The sequence below is a fragment of the Struthio camelus genome, chromosome 9, assembly GCF_040807025.1.
Source record: "Struthio camelus isolate bStrCam1 chromosome 9, bStrCam1.hap1, whole genome shotgun sequence".
In the NCBI taxonomy this organism is placed as follows: Eukaryota; Metazoa; Chordata; class Aves; order Struthioniformes; family Struthionidae; genus Struthio; species Struthio camelus.
Genome location: NC_090950.1, coordinates 23,547,244 through 23,565,419, shown reverse-complemented (window position 1 = coordinate 23,565,419; position 18,176 = coordinate 23,547,244). Strand labels below are relative to the sequence as shown.

The following is an 18,176-nucleotide window of genomic DNA, read 5'->3' as shown; positions in this document are numbered from 1 at the left end:
CTTTGCTTTTGGAGGTGCCGTCTCAAATGTGGATTGTGTCACGAGTGAAATGAGTTTGTTAGACTCAGCTCTCTGGAGAACTATTTCCTTTTTCATTTTTTCTCTGCTTTGCCTCACAAAACTGTCACATTGTTTGAAATATTTGCTGTCTTTAGCGCTGATGACTAAGGAGAGCCCCAATCGGGGCTGGAATGCATGATGCATTTTGAGTTGAGATTGAAGAACATTAGTGGGAGAAGGTACTGCTGTGCCAGTTTGCTCTATGCCTCCTTAAACCAGGGCCCTTAACCTCATCTTTGAGTCATAAAAGCTAAAGATGGAAAGGTGCTGTCACAGCCTTCCCGTGGGCATTTCCCCACACTGTACGAACGAATCTGGAAGAGTGACGTGGTTACAAGCTTGCAGAGAGTATAGATGTAGTTTAATTTGGGGCGACAATCCAGACACAACCTGGGTCTTGTCCACGTTGAGAGAAAAAATAGGGACTTAGCTGGTTCTTAACAAAGCCTCTGCTTCTCCTTCTCTCTCCCATAATCTGTGTGAGAGGGGCCCAAAAACCACTTCAAAAAAGTAAAAATAACATGTCATCCACCTAACCATTGAATCTGTGCCAGCAACTACTGTGTGCATTGAGCAGCGGGGAAAAATAATAATTTTGTATCAAAAACACGATAAAAGTTTTCAGTGTCTTCTAGGCTCTTGTAAAACTGCTATTATCTTGTCCAACCCCCAAGGCTTTTCCTGCAATTATCAATTATACTGTGTGGATTTCAGAAAAGGCAGTGACTGAAACACAGGCCTCGTTATGGATTGAACAAACAGCAGCAGAAGCGTGGTTGTTGCCCCATACCCTGGTCTGCAGGTGACCCGCACACACTGCTTGGCTCTGCCACAAGCTTCCTAGGCCAGGGGCAGAAATCCCCAGATGGTCTCTGTACCTCCATTGCTCTCCTATCTTCTGCTCTTTGATTGCAAGAGGTTTGAAGCAAGGCTTTCCTCTTACTTCATCATTACTGCGGGCAAACTGAATATTCCCAGCTATTGACCAGTGGTATTCAACCTTTTTCTTTTAGTAAGCCCCTGCAGATTCCACGGTGGAAGAGTGGCCACTGCTTAACAATCTCAAATCTGTAGTCAATGGCTTGCTGATCTCTATTCGTGCACCCTTAGACGTAATCTGTGGAACTCCAGATGATTGCAGACATCTGGAAAACCCCTGAGCCTCAGAATGAACATTTAGAAAAGAAAAGAGAGCCTGATACTGGAGCTCAGCAGGAGTGCATGAAGAGGACCTCTCTTCGGCTGGGGTCTGTGGACAGTCTTCCAGCTGTAATAGGGACAGCAGTGTGTTATTGGTGGTGTGGGAGCAGTGCTTTGCCTCTCAGAGACTTGATGTCCTGCTTCATTAAGGTGAGCTGATGCTGGGCTTTGTGTTTTGGGATGGGGGTTCAGATGGAGAAGAGGGCTTCGGAAAATAAAGTCTCAGCTTTAATACAGCTAGACATATTATGTATTGTAGAGCCAAGGAGGGAAATGCCAAAATGACAGAGGAAAGAAGATCTACCCATACAAATGTGGACAGTATTATACAGAAATGTTCCCAAAGACTATATTTTGCTGCAGTGCTTGGAGCCATAGCCAAATGTTGTATTTGAATATGGATAGCCAGTTGGTTTCTACTTGAAGGTAAAGGTGATCTCTAAAAACTATGGCCATGTTTAAACAAGAACTGGGCTGTAAGCCTCTTATGGGCTGTGGTTACAAAAAAAGGCTGACTCACATTGGGAGCGGATGGGGTGGGCACGTTCCCATGCAGTCCTCCCAGCTCTCTGGAGGTGTCTAGCCTGTTCCTAGAGGTACCGAGCACCCAGAAATCCCATATGCTTCACTTGGCACAGTGACTGTTTAATATTTCTGAAAAACTAGCCAAAGCGCTTCCAATGAGACGTGTTTCTTTTGGCCTGTTTGTAGCATGCAAGAGAAGAAAGAAAATGGGCTTAAAAGGTTTTCCAAAACGCATGCCCAATTCAAACAGATGCATCCAGTTTCCTTGCAAGTGTGAGTCCCCGACATAGCTAAGTCTAACACAGACTTCCTTAATACCATTGCCAATCATATCATTTCTGCATCGAGCCATTGCCGAGCGATGCTCAGAAGGAGAGTTGTTTAGGAATTTTCCAGTGAAGCATTTTCTAATTAGAAAATATTAATTAAAAACTGAAACATCTTGTGGGAAACTCTTGGTTTTTGGCAAATCTCATTTTCGGTTTAAAATGTTTTAACATGGTCAGCGTTGTATAAGGAAACATTTTCTTTTTCAAATAAAAACATATGATTCTATAGGAAAAACTGTAGTAAGAAACATTAATATTTGCATGTGAAATAATGGCAAAACATTTCAATAAGAACCAAACAGGATCTAATCAGGTTTTGTTTCTTCCAGACTCTCAGTTTTCAGAGACTGAGATAGCCATCTGTGGTCCTATTTAAGATTAAGGGGAAAAAAAGTGAAATTCTGAAACCTCTTGCAAGACTGGAAAACAATTTTCCACCAAGCTTTCCTCAGATGAGATTGCAGAAATTCTCTTCTGTTTTCTCCTTCATCCCCGGCTCTCTTACCATGCAGTTCTCTTCATGCTGTTCTCCAAGACTAAATCTGAGCCTGGCTGAGATTTGTGGTAATGGTGAGTGCCTTTCTTTCTTTTTTTTTCTTTCTTTAAATAAAACAGTTTCCTAAGGCATTGAAATGGGCTTGATAAAAAGCAGCTTTTAAAATTCATTTTAGTAAATAGTTTGAAACCAGACCGTAAAGTCTCATAACTGTAGGTTTGCCCTTAATTGTACCTGACTGACAGCCCATTTTCCTTCTCCTCTGCAACCACTCTCCTTTTTCTTTAAGGGCAAAACATATTGTATTTTACTTTTGAAAGATGTGTGGGGTTGCTCACAAATTGAACAAGATCTGTAGGTAAACAGTGTCACCTAGTGGATAAATTGCATGTTTTTCCAAACTGTAGAAGAAGTTTGTCCATATGATTTTTCCATTTTGTCCTAGAAAAATGTTATTTCAAATTGGAAAGAGCACTGTACTGAGAAATGGGATTATTTCCAATTCGCTGCAAAACTGAAGATGCACGATGCGGTGGCCAGCACTGAGCTGGAATATGTAAGTAATGTGCACGGGCATGGATCCAGTTACATCTGCGAACACAAAAGGGAAGAACAGATTCTCCAGCTCAGCGCCTGAATTGCGAAAGGTTAAAGCAGCACAACATGAAATACTTACTGCTTGGATCTGTAAAGGTGCAGCAGGTTCCAGAGTCACCTCCTTCACCCTTAGCTGCATTTCTCTGGGCATAGAAAATAAGAGAGTGTCAGAAAGCAGCTCAGTTATGTGATGAGATGAGGCTCCTGAGCAGTGAAGACAAAGAAAACGCAAAGCGCTGGGGGTGAGAAATTTGGCAGAAAGCATCTGAATGCTGGAGAAAGAGTATAATAAGCTCCCTGGAGGATGGCAAACTTCCTCATCCTGGGAGGGTGGGACAGTGACTCTGGGGATGTGGTGACAGGTGATCTATGAGAAATGCTGCCTAGAGGCAGCAGGAGATGCAGTAGGACTTGAAGTGCCCTCTGATTTGGAAGAATCTCTCTGGTTAGAGATGAGGGGCATGATACCCTCGATCAAGGGTAAAATGCCCCAGAATGAAGGATATGATCCCGAAAAAATAAAGGAGAATGGATTTCTTGAAGGCCACTTACAGTACTTAGGTTTATGCTTTCTAACAACCTTGGTGTCAGGATCCCTCATTTGGAGTCAAGGTGGATTTGAATCAAAGCACCAGGTGGAAAAATTCACATAAACAGAATTGAGCCAAGAATTATGTGGAAAACAGCCCTTCAGGGTTTTAGAAGCTCTTTGGGAAGTAGAATTCAAACAACAAAGGTAAGGACTCACTCAGTTAACACATTTTCTGAACCAAATAAATACAGACATTCTGCTTATATTGTGCGGAGTATGTGGGAAAGTGGAGGTTTTGCGGTCCTCTCACTACCCCACCTTTATCCTCCTTCTGTAAGGCCGTCAGTGCGGTTTGTGAGTGGATCCTGGGAGCAGGACATCTTGACCCTCTAGTCACGAATACACTTGGCTTCTCTGAGAACGAGGACAAAATGAACTCAGTGTTGTGCTGAAGAGTGTCATTCTGCCCCATGGCTTGTGCTAAGCAGGGAAAGGTGAAGAACCACCCTCAGACACCGCTGCTCCTTTCCTTGCACCTTAATGTAGCTGGCTGCCTGTACCACGCCTCTCCCCAGGGCAGCAAGGAGACAGCACAGAGGGAGAGAGAGGAGGCAATAAGGATTTGTCAGGGGAAGTGGGAAGCCTGCATGCCCTGAGCTGTTCAGGCAGGATGGGATCCAGGAGAGGCGCTCTGCCGTTATCACCCAGTGCAGGCAGACATGCATGGTCTCTTGGCTGCTGCTGGATCATAGGATGACAAGATGATTCAGGTGGGAAGGGAACTCAGGAGGTCTTCAGTCCAACTGCCTGCTTCAAGTAGGGTCAGCTTGCTCAGGGCTTTAGCCAGCGGTCTTGAAAAACTCCAAGGATGGGAAAAGACTGCACAGCCTGTCTGGGCAACCTGTTCCAATGCCTGATTGTCCTAATGATGGAAAAAGTCTTTCCTTATATCTAGTCATGACTGCTCCTGTTTCAGTTTATGCCCTTTGTCTCTAGTCCACATCCACCACATGCATGTGCAGCATTGGGCTGGTTCCTCTTGCTTAAGTCTTGGTTTTGCCATCTCAGTCAACCACCTACTTTGCCTGTAGCTAAAGTAAGTTGTGCTGAGGACTCTGGCTCTGTCATCAGTTATGTGGGTCTGACACAGGCAAAGCCGTGATTTCACTGCTTTCATTCATGGCTTGTGTAAGAGTGGCTGAGAGCAGAACTGGAGAGCTGCATTTTCCCTATGGAAAATTCTTTCCAGCATGCTTGATCTAATTTGAAAATGCATTTATGCAGTGGTAGAGCCTAGAGGCTTCAGTCATGGTCCTGACGAGCTCTGCAAAAACCAAGCCCTGTCACGCTTCCAATTCACAGGCAAGACAGGAGGCAATACAGCTTCCCGAAAGGGCCAGAAATCAAGATCTTGGAAACACATTGGAAAAGAACTTGAGGAAAAGCAAGAAGTTAGGTTCAGAGGTGGCTTTTCCCTGTCTGAGAGGCAGCACGGGAGAAAATGTAAAAGTGCCTGTCAGAAAGCTAAATAGTTGGGCTGGAGGATATTATCAACCTCATCTTAATGTAGACACCAGTCTTGAAGAAGCAGGGAATTGTGTGAGGTGGTGAAGAAGAGAAAGATGCAAAGGGATATGACTCATGTGACCTGTAGGCCCTGTATCTTTGGCCTCTAGTGTGCTGGTTGTGGGAGCACTCTCGAACGGAACATTTAGACCTAGGTCTTACATTGGTATGGATTTGGCCAAAGCAAAGAGCCGGAGTATTTTACAATTGTAGTCAACGTGATAACTATCTAGTTTTCATAGTTCAGGAAACGTGAACTCTAGCACTTAATTACTTTCCAAATTAAAGGAAAAATAGTTGTTGATTTTTATGGCAGATTATTCTGCTAAGTTTGTGCTTGGCCTCTGTTTTTTCATTTTTGAGGGTTGTCATGTATCAAATAGATGGTCTGTCATTTTACCCAAAAAGAGTGGATGCAATTGTTGTGAAAAGCCAAGGAAGCTCTGTATATAGGCAATCTAAAATATGCTGCAAGTTGGGACACTTTCTCATCTGAACATACACTCTGTTTCCAAAACAAACACCGGTATAAATATTTGCTCTGCTTGATGTGCTCTTCCATCAAACTGTATCATTTTTCTTTTTTGTACTAGTCGTCTTGGAGTAACTCCCACTAAGCAAATCAGTAGAACACATCATCTTCTACTGGTCAGCACTGTGGGCGCTGGCTGGCATAAACTTAGTTGTGTCACTTTAATTGCTCTGTGCCTCACTTTACTTCTCTACTTCTTTACACTGGCTTTCCACACTGCTTTTACCCTTGGGATCTCAGAGCTCTTTTCTCAACTATCCTCTCTGAGATACACAAATTACTACTAAATCAAATGCTTTTCATTTTTTCCCTTCTCAAAGAGAAAGGAATACTTATTCTTTTGCTCATTAAAGTGTAAATGGAGAGGAAGTCCACTGAATTCAGTGATACTACAAGAGTGTGAAAGCAGCATGCAAGTTCAGAAGCTTCTCATATAAATTATAGTGCAAACAGAAGTAAGAAAAAAAGCATCAGTGGATCAAGGATCCTATTCCTGGGGACAACAGAAGGAAGGAAGGAATAGATGTAGCGCCTGGAAAATGTTTCTCTCCTCAGTAAAGCCTCCTTCCCTCTAAATACCTGCTAACTCCAATATTAAATAGAAATTCACCTTTTCTGCAGAATCCAGTTTTGCTTCTTTGTGGAGACACTCAAAATAAAGTCTGAACTTTATTTTTTACAATAAGAAAAAACGCAAGTCTTGTTCCAACAGGAAATAATCATTTCTTCAGCCAAGGGCATCTAGTCTGAAGTCCAAGAAGGGCTAGCATATGCCCAAAACTGTGTATAATGACAGCCCAGATATCCTAATGTTCACAGCTTGGATCCCTGCCCTCAGCAAACCCACGGGGCGCTCTTATGCGGCCTTCTGACTGTGTGCGCTCTGGTAAACGTGTGCTCTGATGGCATGAGGCTGAGCCCAGGGTGGCCTGCCCGTTTCCCTGGGGGTGCAGGTCCTGCCTACAGAGAGGTTTAGCCAGACAGCCTGCCTACAGCTGTTGGTGCTGTTGCCTGTGTACCGAATTCCCTTCCCAACAGCAACACACACTAGTGCTCCTAAACCCAGTTTGGACCTGTTTATGTATGCTTATGCCAAACGGTGGGAGAAGAGGAATGCATGGGCAAACACCATTGCCAATAAGGCCAATTGCATTGCTCAGGTACAGAGGAACCTCTGACAGCTAAAGAAAGGAAATTAAAGCATAAGCACGTTAACATCCATCCATCAGGCTGTCTGGGTGAATGAAGATCCAGGGCCAGCAGCAAACTGAGGAAACGGACTGGTCGTGAAATACCATATGCATGTGTGTGAGTGTGAGTGTGTGTGTGTGCGCGCGTGCGCGTGCGCGTGTACACAAACATGACTACTGGTTTGGAAACTTTCCATTTTTGTTCTCATTTATTGTGAAACGGGGCTTCTGAATGAACAAAAATATTGAATGAAGTTGCCTTTCTTAATTATAAAACAATGTTCCTAGACAATTTGTTCTATTTCTCAGTTGCAAAGAAAAGTTAGAAAATCTTCACTCTGGGTGCTTGCTTTTAAGCAAGCACTTTCTTTCTTAAAATGGTTAAATTCTTCCACTTTGTTGATTTGTCATTTGCAGTATTTATTGCTGTCTTCAGTAGTTCTGATGTGGTGGCCTAAGGGAAAATAAGTTTTTTCTAACTAGCTCTGTTAATGTCATTACATGGAGGACATGGAGGACATCCACGGACCCTAGCTCCACATGGTCCGTGGTACACTGGGAATGAGAATCAGTGAAGGGGAGAAGGGAGGCAGCAGGTAAAGCAGCAGCACAACAATTTATTAGCTTTAAGTAGAAGGGGGGGAAAAGGTTATAAATGTGTATCCTCGATCTGAACATAAAAAAGCAGCTGCTAGTGCTGCAGTAAAGGAAGCCTTTTTTTTTGGTTCATTTAAATGATCAGCACACACACACAAAGCAAAACACAAGGCTTCCAAGCTGTCTGCATCCCATCTTTCCTAGTGGCCTCATCTGCTAAGTAGTCACGTCCTGAATCCTGGGGAAATTTGAGGACGTAACCATTTCTTCTGATAAAAAGTAAAACAGATCATGTGTATTTCTGATGTTCCCCGTTTAAATCTGCTTCTCAGTGTGTATGGCATTTTTTTATTGTAACTGTCTCTCAGGATGACTCAGCATAGAGCACTGGGTAGCGTGAGGCTTGAGGACATCGGCAAAGTTGAAGAGAGAACTTAGAGGGAAGTATGAAAGACACTATATTTGCTCAGCCTCCCTACCAGCTACCCATTCTGATTTTCCAGGAGTGTTATGAAGTAAGCTTTTCATCTCTAGATCGCCAGTTCAAATCCAGCCCTGGAGGAGCCCACACGTTTCCATGGGAAAACAGCTGGGAAAGACCTGAGGAAAGCTTTGCAAACTTCACTTCATCCAGATTTGCTCATGGCCTTCTGCCAGTGAGAAGAGTGTCTTCTCAAACCTTTTTCCTCTCTGAAGAAGCTGATAGGAGTTGCTGTGCTTCTCAGACGTCCGCTCAGCAGGAGAGCTGAAAGTCCTCATTAGGACTGGTCATTTTGCTATGTCCAACCATGCCTCTCTTGTCTAAGATGCTCCAATTAGGTTGATTCAATGAATCCTGTTGCCAGGAGCATGTCTGCTATCTCACCCTTCTCCTGGGAGAGATTTCAGCCTCAATAATGGTAACTCCTGGCTGCATTTCCTCTGGGACACTTGTATCTAACCCTGGTTCAAGCTCCAGACTTGTATTGCTCCTTTCACAGGGGCGGCAGAGAGGACCATGGACAGCGTGTTTATATCGCTTATGTTCTCCCACTACATGGCTGAGATCCTCAGGGGACTGGAAAGGACAGCAGAAAGCTTTGGGGTCTGGCTCTGAGCCAGGGGCGTTCAATGGCATCTCCAGAATGTTAGTAAATCTCAGACCGTTTTCACGTGAAACGGCCGAGTCAATACCCACCGTTGCTGCAGGCTTTTCTGGGTATTGGTTTAGGGCTGCATGGATATAGATCTTAATTCGCCCTCTTGTTCCTGGAGGTGAACTACTAGGGCAGCACGTTAATGAGGCAACCAAGCGGAGGTGGCACCTCTTCTGTAGGACTTCAGTCTCCAGTGGTTTCATTCCATCACCTTTCCTCACAATAGATGCAGTGGATATTCTTGTTCTTGTTCTAACGGTAGCATTAAATGGGATGTTTTAAGCCAAGACTGTTTTCCCAGATCCTGGAAAGGGTTAGACTCACAGCCCTGGGCTGGGCAAAGGGTGCGATTGCCATCAAACTAAGCAGTCGTGTTCAGCTCGTCGTGGATATCTTTATGTGAGACAGGGGATGATTCATAAAAGGAAATTCTGAGGCCACACGGGTTGTCAAGTCTCTAGTCTAACCAGGTGTAATGACTGAGGTTTTGCAGGAGAGCTGCAGTTAAGGGAAAAAAAAATAACATAGCGTGGGTCAAATCCATCCCTGATGCAACTCTACCATCTTCAGTAAGAGTTTACCCCCGTGGGAATCTGGCCCTATGTTGCTCTCTCATAAAATAAAGCAAGATCCCTCCTGCAGCAGAATCAATTGGAAAAGAGAGAAGGAAAAAAGTGTTTCCTTCTAACCCACATTAAAAATCACCTTTAGTTGCACAATGGGGCAGATAAAACCAGTCCTGCTAGACACCAGAGTACAATTTCCTCAGCATGTCATGGAGCAAAAAAAAATTGGCTGAACCAAGGGGTCTCTTTCATCTCTGCTCAGCCTAAACAATACAGGGAAGAAGGGAAAGCATAAATATGTCTATCTATATAGATAGATATTTGTGCTTCCTAAGTTGCTTGTGTCACCCGTGTAAGATCTGGAGGGCTTTAGGAGCAATTCTGCACAAACACAGAGTGCTTTAGAAGTGAAGATTTCATTCCTCACGATGATTAGGCCTGTTGTTTAAAAACAGTAAAATATATCTATCTATTTTAAATGCCTACTAGAGTTTTCACTGCTGTGTGGTGTTTTCTGTCTCAGCTTTTTCTTCCCATTTGGCACATCTGTTGTGTACGTGAGCTCTACAGGAATGCAGAAAAGCCACCTGAGGGAGAAAATTGCTAATCACTAAAAATTACTAATCATTCTTTCACACTAAACAAATCTCACTGAGAAGTTTTTAGTTACACAAAGGTGGATTTTTTTTTCTTTCCCCTTTTCCCTCTTTCCTCCAGCTAATGATACAGCGGTGCAAAAAGGAGCATATCACGTCCTACTATGCATTAGCTGAGGCATTTTCACGTGATAAGATCTAAGTCTGAGTCCAAAATACAAACACAATAGACCGAAAATCTTCTAATGCATGCTGCTAGCACTTTGCAACCAAAATGACAGGAAAAGGAACATAGGCAGACCTAGAATAATCTTTTTGAGGTTATTTGTATTCCAGTAACAGTGACATCTCCTTGCTGAGAGTGTGTCCTGCATGCACTTGCCCGCTAAAAGAGTTTACAGGAGTTTAAACAGATAAGACAGAAGGTTGGGAGGAAAAGACACCATTTTATCTCCAGTTCTTACAGATAGGAAACTGAGGGAGTAGGTGTTTTTCTCAGGGTCGTTTGGGATGTCTGTAGTGGAACTGGATGCTAAATCCACTTCTCCTGAGTCCCCATGTCTTCCCCAGAGGAGCGTGCTTCCCCCCGACTCTGCTGGCCCCCTCCCTGGCGTGCCCTTGCTTGTTCTTGACAGGGCCTTTGCTGGATTGTCCCTGGGAATACGGAGCTGTTCTTCATCCCGTTGTATTTCAACAGATCCATTCCCCTAAAACTGTTCATTTGTCTTTGCTAATGATGTTGAAAACCTCTTTCTGGCTGAAGTTTCTCTTGCTTTGGCTTGAGGTGCTGTGCAGCGTCAGGCGCATAGCGGGTGAGGAGCCTGCGTGCTGGCTTGTGGCTGGAGAGTGTGCCCGTGCGAACAGGTCCTTCTGCATAAGGGTGTCCCAGTCCTGCAGCCCCTGTGCTGTGACCTCTTGCTGTGTGTCGGAGTGAGCTATATAGAAATTGCGGCAGCGAACAGCAGCATTTCCTAGGGACTTTCCAGAGAAATATGTATTCCAGCACTAATAACTATGTAACTGAATCTCTGAGGAGCAGGGAACTTACCCTGAATGAACAATCAGTGGCAGCCCTGCCTGTATTGAATTATGCCATTAATGTGTATTAAAAAAAATAATCGGACTGTAAACTTTTGCTTGCTTAATTTCACCTTGGGCCTCAGAGAGTCATTAAGTACCTTGTGCTCACTGGAACGCAGGCATGGTTTGTTTTCATTCCTTCAGCCTCTTTGGAGAACGCTTCAAGCTCTGGATTTCACAGCTCGTGCTGGGCGGTCAGGGTTTCCGAGGGCTCAGCTGCTACGCGACCGCCCCGCAGGTGTGTTCTCCCAGCATCGCAGCATTCTTGTTTTTCACTTGAGCAGAAAGAAAACAAAAAAGCTGATTAAAGGCACTAACAGACAACGGAGGGCAGACACGGCCAGACGTTGGGCCTGAACAAGGGTGTCCTCACACCTCCTTTGACAACTGATAGAAAACTGGGCCACAGGGTGAAACCTGCTCTCCGGCTGGGGATTATTGTCAAATCAAGCTGGGAGACCAGGAAGACAAAATTGCCATGTTTTCAGACCGTCATCAACAATTTAATTGCAACATGGTTATAGATGCTCTACCGGTTAAGAGGGCCTGTTTTATTTATTTTGACGCATTTCCCGCCGCTTGATTCTTTGGACCGAATGTAGGCCTGCTGTAAGTCAGCTGATCTCAGGTACATAACACTTGGAATGGATTTTTTTTCCACCCCTGTTCCCTTCTGGCTTTTTCTTGTATCCACAGACACAGCAGAGTTTGCCTAAACTGAACCAAGCAGACGTACAGTATATTTTCTGTTACTGCTGTAAACTAGTCTGGAACTCACCTTTTGTGTCAGTGGTGCCTATTCACTTTGGAACACACCATTTTTTGGGTCAATTTTAGCCTTTATCAGAAAGACATGTTCTTGCCATTGCTTCCTGCCCTGATCCTTTGGTCCTGATGAGCTCCAAAGGAGCCTCCATGGAGCATCCCTTGCATTGGCTCGTGATTACATTATCTGTCCCAAAGTTAGAGTGAGGGCAATTGAGGTAACCCTCTTCCCTCTGCTGAAGGATGAGACACGCTTGGTAAAAGCCCAGAGAAGGAGATCTTCCTTGGTATCTTCTGCTACATGTCTCTGCATCTGGCAGTAACACTGAGATCTTCCTCGCACACCCAGGATCCCAAGACGGTGTACCAGAGAAACACATCCCTTAAGAGAACCAAAATCTTTTTTGTGGACCAGCATCTATGAGTGAGAAAAAGAATTATACGGGTGTAAGGTACTTTTATACCGTTCAAACCACGGCCCCCAAGGGTCTATCACCCATAACTACATGAACTTAAAAAAAGAATCTCATCTGAAGTTGACTTGGCATCAGATGAGGCACAACACCATGTGCACTAATCTCCTCGCATAGTTGCCAGGGTGAAGAAATCAACAGCCATTTGCCAGGAAGCTTTATAAATGTCTCTAATGTCCTTGAGCCAAGAGCACATTGGGTTGGTATACAAATGTATACATCTGCCAATAAAACATATATTCACTTGGCTTTAGGCTCACACTGTCTAGTGGATTTCCTCTTCAAATGCTACTCAAAAATGGGGGGAAAATTAGAAGTAAACAACTGGGGATGGCTGACAGGGTAGAGGGAGAGACTTTCCTTTGCATTTAACAGAGTCATGTCAAACACTTGTCCACGTCAGTTCTGGCCATTAATGCAAGATCTGGGCAGTAAAAGCAGTTTTCAAGACTGGGGGAAGACCAGATTTGTTTATTACTGAGCAGTCCCTTTTCTCTAAAATGTAATGGTAGTTACTTCTGTAGACATCAGCTGGTTTTGCCTGCAGGCTTGTGAGTAGTGTGTGGGTCCAAAAGCACAGACAGCAAGGAAATCTAGTTTTAGGAGAAGGAGACTTAAAGGATATCCGCAATAGTAGTGCAATAGCACTGCAAAGCTGCAGAACGCTTTGTGGCCAAAACACACCGTTGCCATTATCAGTCAGCCTCAGCTCCTGGTGACTATAGGTGACCGTGTTGCAGCCAGGTGAGTTAGCACTAATTACAGGGTGCTTATCCAGTCCAAGTAAAATACGTTGCAGTTTACTTATTAGCAACCGAAATGCCACAATTAATGGCGCAATTTATTAACACAAAGAGAGAGTCACAGCTGAGCAGGGTGTTTAAGACTGTGCAGTTAAATTAATTTAGAGTTAACTAGGCTGCTTATTAACCTTGGGTAAGAGTATACATCTGTACAGCAACTTTTTGAGAGAAGGACTTCATCACACTTTATAGGAGTGTAGATGCTGTTTTTTTCTTGTTTTCTGAGCTCACCGGAGTTAACGTGTCCAAAGTAGGAAAACACTGTTGTCTTTTGCCCCGGTAGGGTTAAAATGACCTTTCTCACATCAGCTTTTCCTCAGCTGACCATCTAACAACTAAAGCATTGTAAAAATATACTTTCTTTTTTCCTTATGGCTTGTATTCACTGAATCTTCCTACGTGCATAGCCAGTGCTTTCCTTTCAACAAGTTTAAAAGAGGTTTAGCAAGACATCATAGACTGGTTTTATAAAACTCATACAAAAGTCTGTATGGGCACCTTTATGATTGATATAGCTTAAATTGATTAGGAAACAATCTCAGCTCAACCCAAATAAGTTGGTGAAAACCAAGATTAAAATATTTTCTCAGGGATTTGTACTAGTTTTAGTTTAAATGTACACACAGCTCCTGACTCTTTTTCACTGGGTGTTTCACATAGCCAGCTATGCTCCATGCAAAGCAGGTGGAGAACACCTTGATCTGGTTAAGGTTTTTAATTGCTCCACTGAAAGTGACTGAGGAAGAAACATAGCAATAATAAAAGCATCTATTGCGTTTGTTATCCCACAGGTGAGGTAATTTTCTGCCTGCCAGGATGATGCAGGGGAGACTATAAAAGGAGGAAAAGCTAGAGAAAGCATTCTTGTCAGAAGCAGACATGTAGGAGTAATTAAAAAAAAAAAAAAAAGGCAATTTGGGCAAAAAGTGTTGTATGGGATGATTTATTTTATTTATTAGTAATGATACAAGAAACTAGTAAATGACTTCTCATCTATTCTTTTTTTTTGACTATGATTTTACTTCTTTTGCTCTGAGGCAGATTTCTTGAATGAATCCTGATTTCTTGAGAGCTGTGGAGTTTTTTGTCCCTCATCAGGTAGGAGACTCAATTGTCTTAACTGATACATTTTGGTTTCGTGAATGGTGCGGGTGGGGGAAATCACAAAATTGTGTGCATATCTGTTTCTGCTTGACTATGTTTATTGTATGCTCTTTGTAAGCTCGTTTTTATCTGCTGGCTCTTTTTCATATTAGGTGTTCAAACCACCAGAGACTGATATACAGTGAAATGTCATCATAATTTGGGGGTTTTTTTTGTGTCACTGGTCATTCTGTCCTAACCCTGGATATATGCGCTGAATAACCACATTGTTCGCTTATAATGCCCTTGGCTTTTCTATAGCCTTGTCCGTATGATATTACTTGTGGACACAGTAGGCTGGATTGAAGACAGTGAAGTTAAAAGTGGTGATGTATGCAGCTATGCAACTGTGAGAAGAAATGTATTGATTCCACATACTTCCTTTTCTAACCTGCTGTAAGGTGTTTCATCATGCAGGACATCATGGAGATCTTATATTTGTTACTTAACATATGTTGAAAGGTCTGACTTCTTTCTTGCTGGCTTTCTGAATGGGAAAAGCTGTTGTTAACATGTCTTGTGTGTCAGAGATCAGGCTGCGCATGATAGCTTATGAAGCTTTGAACGTATATAGTAATAGACAGGAATGGCAAACTATTATATTAATGTAGCTGAAGCGTGAAAAGTGAAACCATTGACCTTGCTAGCTCTGCATTTGGGGCAAATGTTACTGCAGCGAATAGAGTAACTTTAACTAGCGTTAAACCAGAGTTGTTTTGACTTTTTTTTTCTTTGTGTTTTGCTTTGGCATAGAAAAATGTCAATGCTTAAAAAGGGCTAGGTAGAAAATTAAAGATGTGGCTGCAGTTTTACAAACGTCAGGAACTTGTGTGTGTGCGAAAACTTCACTTTTGAACGGAGAAGCCAATAATGAAATAGCAGCAAAAATTATTTCCATTGGCTTTGTAAGTCACTGAAAAAGCTTCTGTTACTTAACTTTATTTCTCTGAAATAATGCTGATTTAAAAAAAAAAAAAAAATCCTTTACCGTCTCTCTTGCCTGGCATGGTTAGGCATTCAAACGGAACAAGCAGGTATCGAAGAGGTGATTTAACACGATGCAGCTCTTGACCTTCCAGAGAAAAAAGGCTCTATGAGTTAGTGCTTGGTTCCTAGAGTGTACAAAAGATATTGCAAAAATGTGGTGTGAGATATTTTAAAAAAAAAGTTGTGTTGTGAGGTGTATATGAGCTACTGAGAATGCTCAGCTGCTTTGCATCCTTCTTGCCAAAATCCAATATCAAAACTGTCTGTAAGAGGCACTGTGTTGAAAGGCAGGGCTTCTTAACGGCCCGTTTCCAAGCTCAGGTACGTTATGTGCCTATCATCCAAGGCCTGTATTCCGTGCAAGTGGTTCCTGCCACAGAGCCCGCTTACACGGACTCCAACTGCATGGAGCATCCCGATCGCTTATGCGGCTGCCACCCCTGGCAGGGTGAAACATGCTGGGGGCGTGGGTGCCCGTATGCCCTGCTTGGCCCACCTGCTGTGGGTTTGCGTGGCTCGAGGCGCTCGCTTGGAGCTGAAAAAATTGCCCTCTGCCTTTTCTGCAAAGCAAAGCCCTTGTGCTCGAGCACAGCGCTGTTGCTCGGTGCTGCGCAGTCTCCTGAAACAGCCTCCTTTCACCCTGCCGGTGTGCGGCTTCCTTGAGGGGCCGCGGAGCCGGGAGCATCCGGGGAAGCCCGTGCCGTGGCCATTAGCGCCGCGCCAACAGCAGCCTCTGCGGATAACGAGAAGCCCTTCTGCCTCGCTGCTATTAAACTGCTACCTTTTCGCGAGAGGAATCCTGAATTCTTCTTCCAACCTAAACAAAAAAGTGAGCCTTTTATTCGTTTCATCATTATCTAGGGCTGCCACATTCAAATGATTCTCCAGCAGTCCCTTCATTTCCGAGTGCACACGTCGAGAAGGGATTGGAAGCCTTTTGATTAAGAATAAGAGGTGATGACACTACAACCAGTGCAGGGTTGTCATCATTACCGTGTACCTGCACTTCCACAGAGCTCGCGCTCTGGGTTGCCTCTGATATAAAGCTGCTGTACTCTGTGCCCTAATTGAATGGAACTATTTTATAAACACACATTCCCTGAATCCCAGAAAAGATCCTTTTAGAGGGGAAGATATGGGGAGGGTGGCGGGGAGGTGGGGAGCTAGATGGGCTCAGTTCCTGGCAGACCAATTTTGTCTGTGTGAGAGAGGTTTCTTTGTTCCCTGCAAAACTGCTTGCTGCCTATGAGTGGATATCTTTTTCTTTTTCTCTCTCCCCCTTCTACAAGTCAAACGAATGATCTGACCACCCACTTTTAATCCTGTGATTTTCTACTCTTGGCCCGGATTACAATTCACCTATGGCCACCTTTAGTGCATAGCTTGCTGCAAGTTTACGCAAGGCACCTAAGGGAAAACATCCGTTCCTTTCTGACCCCATTTGTTGTCTGTTCATATGCCTGATATTTTAACTGCCTGACTTGGTTACCGTTACAACCTTTCGGTAACAACACAGGAAGGAAACCTGCCATGTACCCACCAGGATGCTGTCATCTGTCTTGTGCGATTGTGTTTGTGTGTGTCCCAAATCCACACAGCTTACAGCTGGAGCAATACGCTGTAGATAGCTTGTTTAGTGTCCCTGTTTTCAAGTAGGCTGTGCTCTTGCTCTGGAACCTCCACAGCAATTTACTCTTTTCCAGGTCAACTTTTAAGAGCTGATTTTGACCCATATTCCTGTCCTGGCAACTTCCCTGTTCCCATGCAATACAACCCCAGCTGTAATGGGGAGGAGTGGTGTGCTGTGCCCCCAAGGAACCAGGAGCCATGGTGGACTGGTGCCCTTCCAGCCTTTCCTCCTTGAAACTTGGTCCCTCAGCTGCAGCTCGATAGCTCAACTAATCCTCTGCTATCTATATATTTAAATGTGAAGGGCTCTTATTGTTGAGGAGACTTTCTCTGGAGCATATATTTTGGTAAGAAAACTCTAGAGTTGCTGCATGAAGTTGTGTTAATAGACAACAAAATTACAGCCAATTCCTGGTACTATTTCAATAGGGATGTATGAAATTTACTGCATAAGGGACGTTGAGTTAAAAGTGATCAGAGGAGTTACTTTTATCTCGGCTCACATATAGCATTACATTTACACCTGAACACAGGGTGAATTATCATCCAGAGGAGTTGAGAAGGAATCTCTTTTCTCCAGGAATGGCAATTATATTTGATTAGGTACATGGGAGCTTTTTCCTCTCCTGGCCAAGGAGCTGAGGGCAGTGCTTTGAAGACACCCAGCCTCATGATCAAGGTGTAAAGCATAATGACAAATGTGAAGTTCCTGCAGGGTCAGAGGCAGCTGTAATAGTTCAGGGGAGAGGGCATCGGACTGGGACTTAAGAAGCTTGACTTGACTGCCCTGTTCTTCCACTGGTCTGCAGGACAAATCACTTCCTTTCTGTGCCACAGTTTCCTTATCTGTGAAATGGTGGTAATGAGCCTTTCTTCTCCATTTCTCTTTGTAATCGCTCCAAGAGCCGCAGGTAAAACATGCTATACATACACTTGATATTACTGTGTTTGATTTGTGGGTTTCTTTGTGCAATATCCTAGTGCAAGGAGTTGCTTCAGATTTGCACACAGAAGCTCAAGGATCACAGTGGTTTGTCACCCTGCTCTTAACAGCTTATCCCCAAAATCACTGGGATGTACAGGCCATGCTCTGGTATTGTTTTTGTTAGGGTATCTGCAGCCTGCAATCTTAGTGCAACAGGATTTGCAAGTCGAGCATGACCGTAGAACAAAAGGACCCCGAGGAGATGTGCGTTTTTACATGCTTTCCTTTGCAAAATGACCCCCGCCCTCCCACCCTTTTGCCTCTGTTCTCTGCTAGCGCCCTGTCAAGAGGCCTCCTTGCCTATGGTAATCAACAGTTTGCCAGCATGATGAGGAGGGGGGAGGAGGAAAAATTCACCTTGACATGTGTAGTAATCTAAGCCTCATTCC

General features: G+C 43.8%; 1 long non-coding RNA gene across 1 annotated transcript; it reads left to right on the top strand.

Annotated features, from left to right (window-relative positions):
* The first annotated feature begins 1,619 nt into the window (after positions 1-1,619).
* On the top strand, positions 1,620-3,336 carry LOC104149962 (uncharacterized). The gene is made up of 3 exons (XR_695451.2): positions 1,620-1,686; positions 2,444-2,684; positions 3,056-3,336. It is a non-coding gene; the product is annotated as an uncharacterized lncRNA (long non-coding RNA).
* The last annotated feature ends 14,840 nt before the right edge of the window (positions 3,337-18,176 follow it).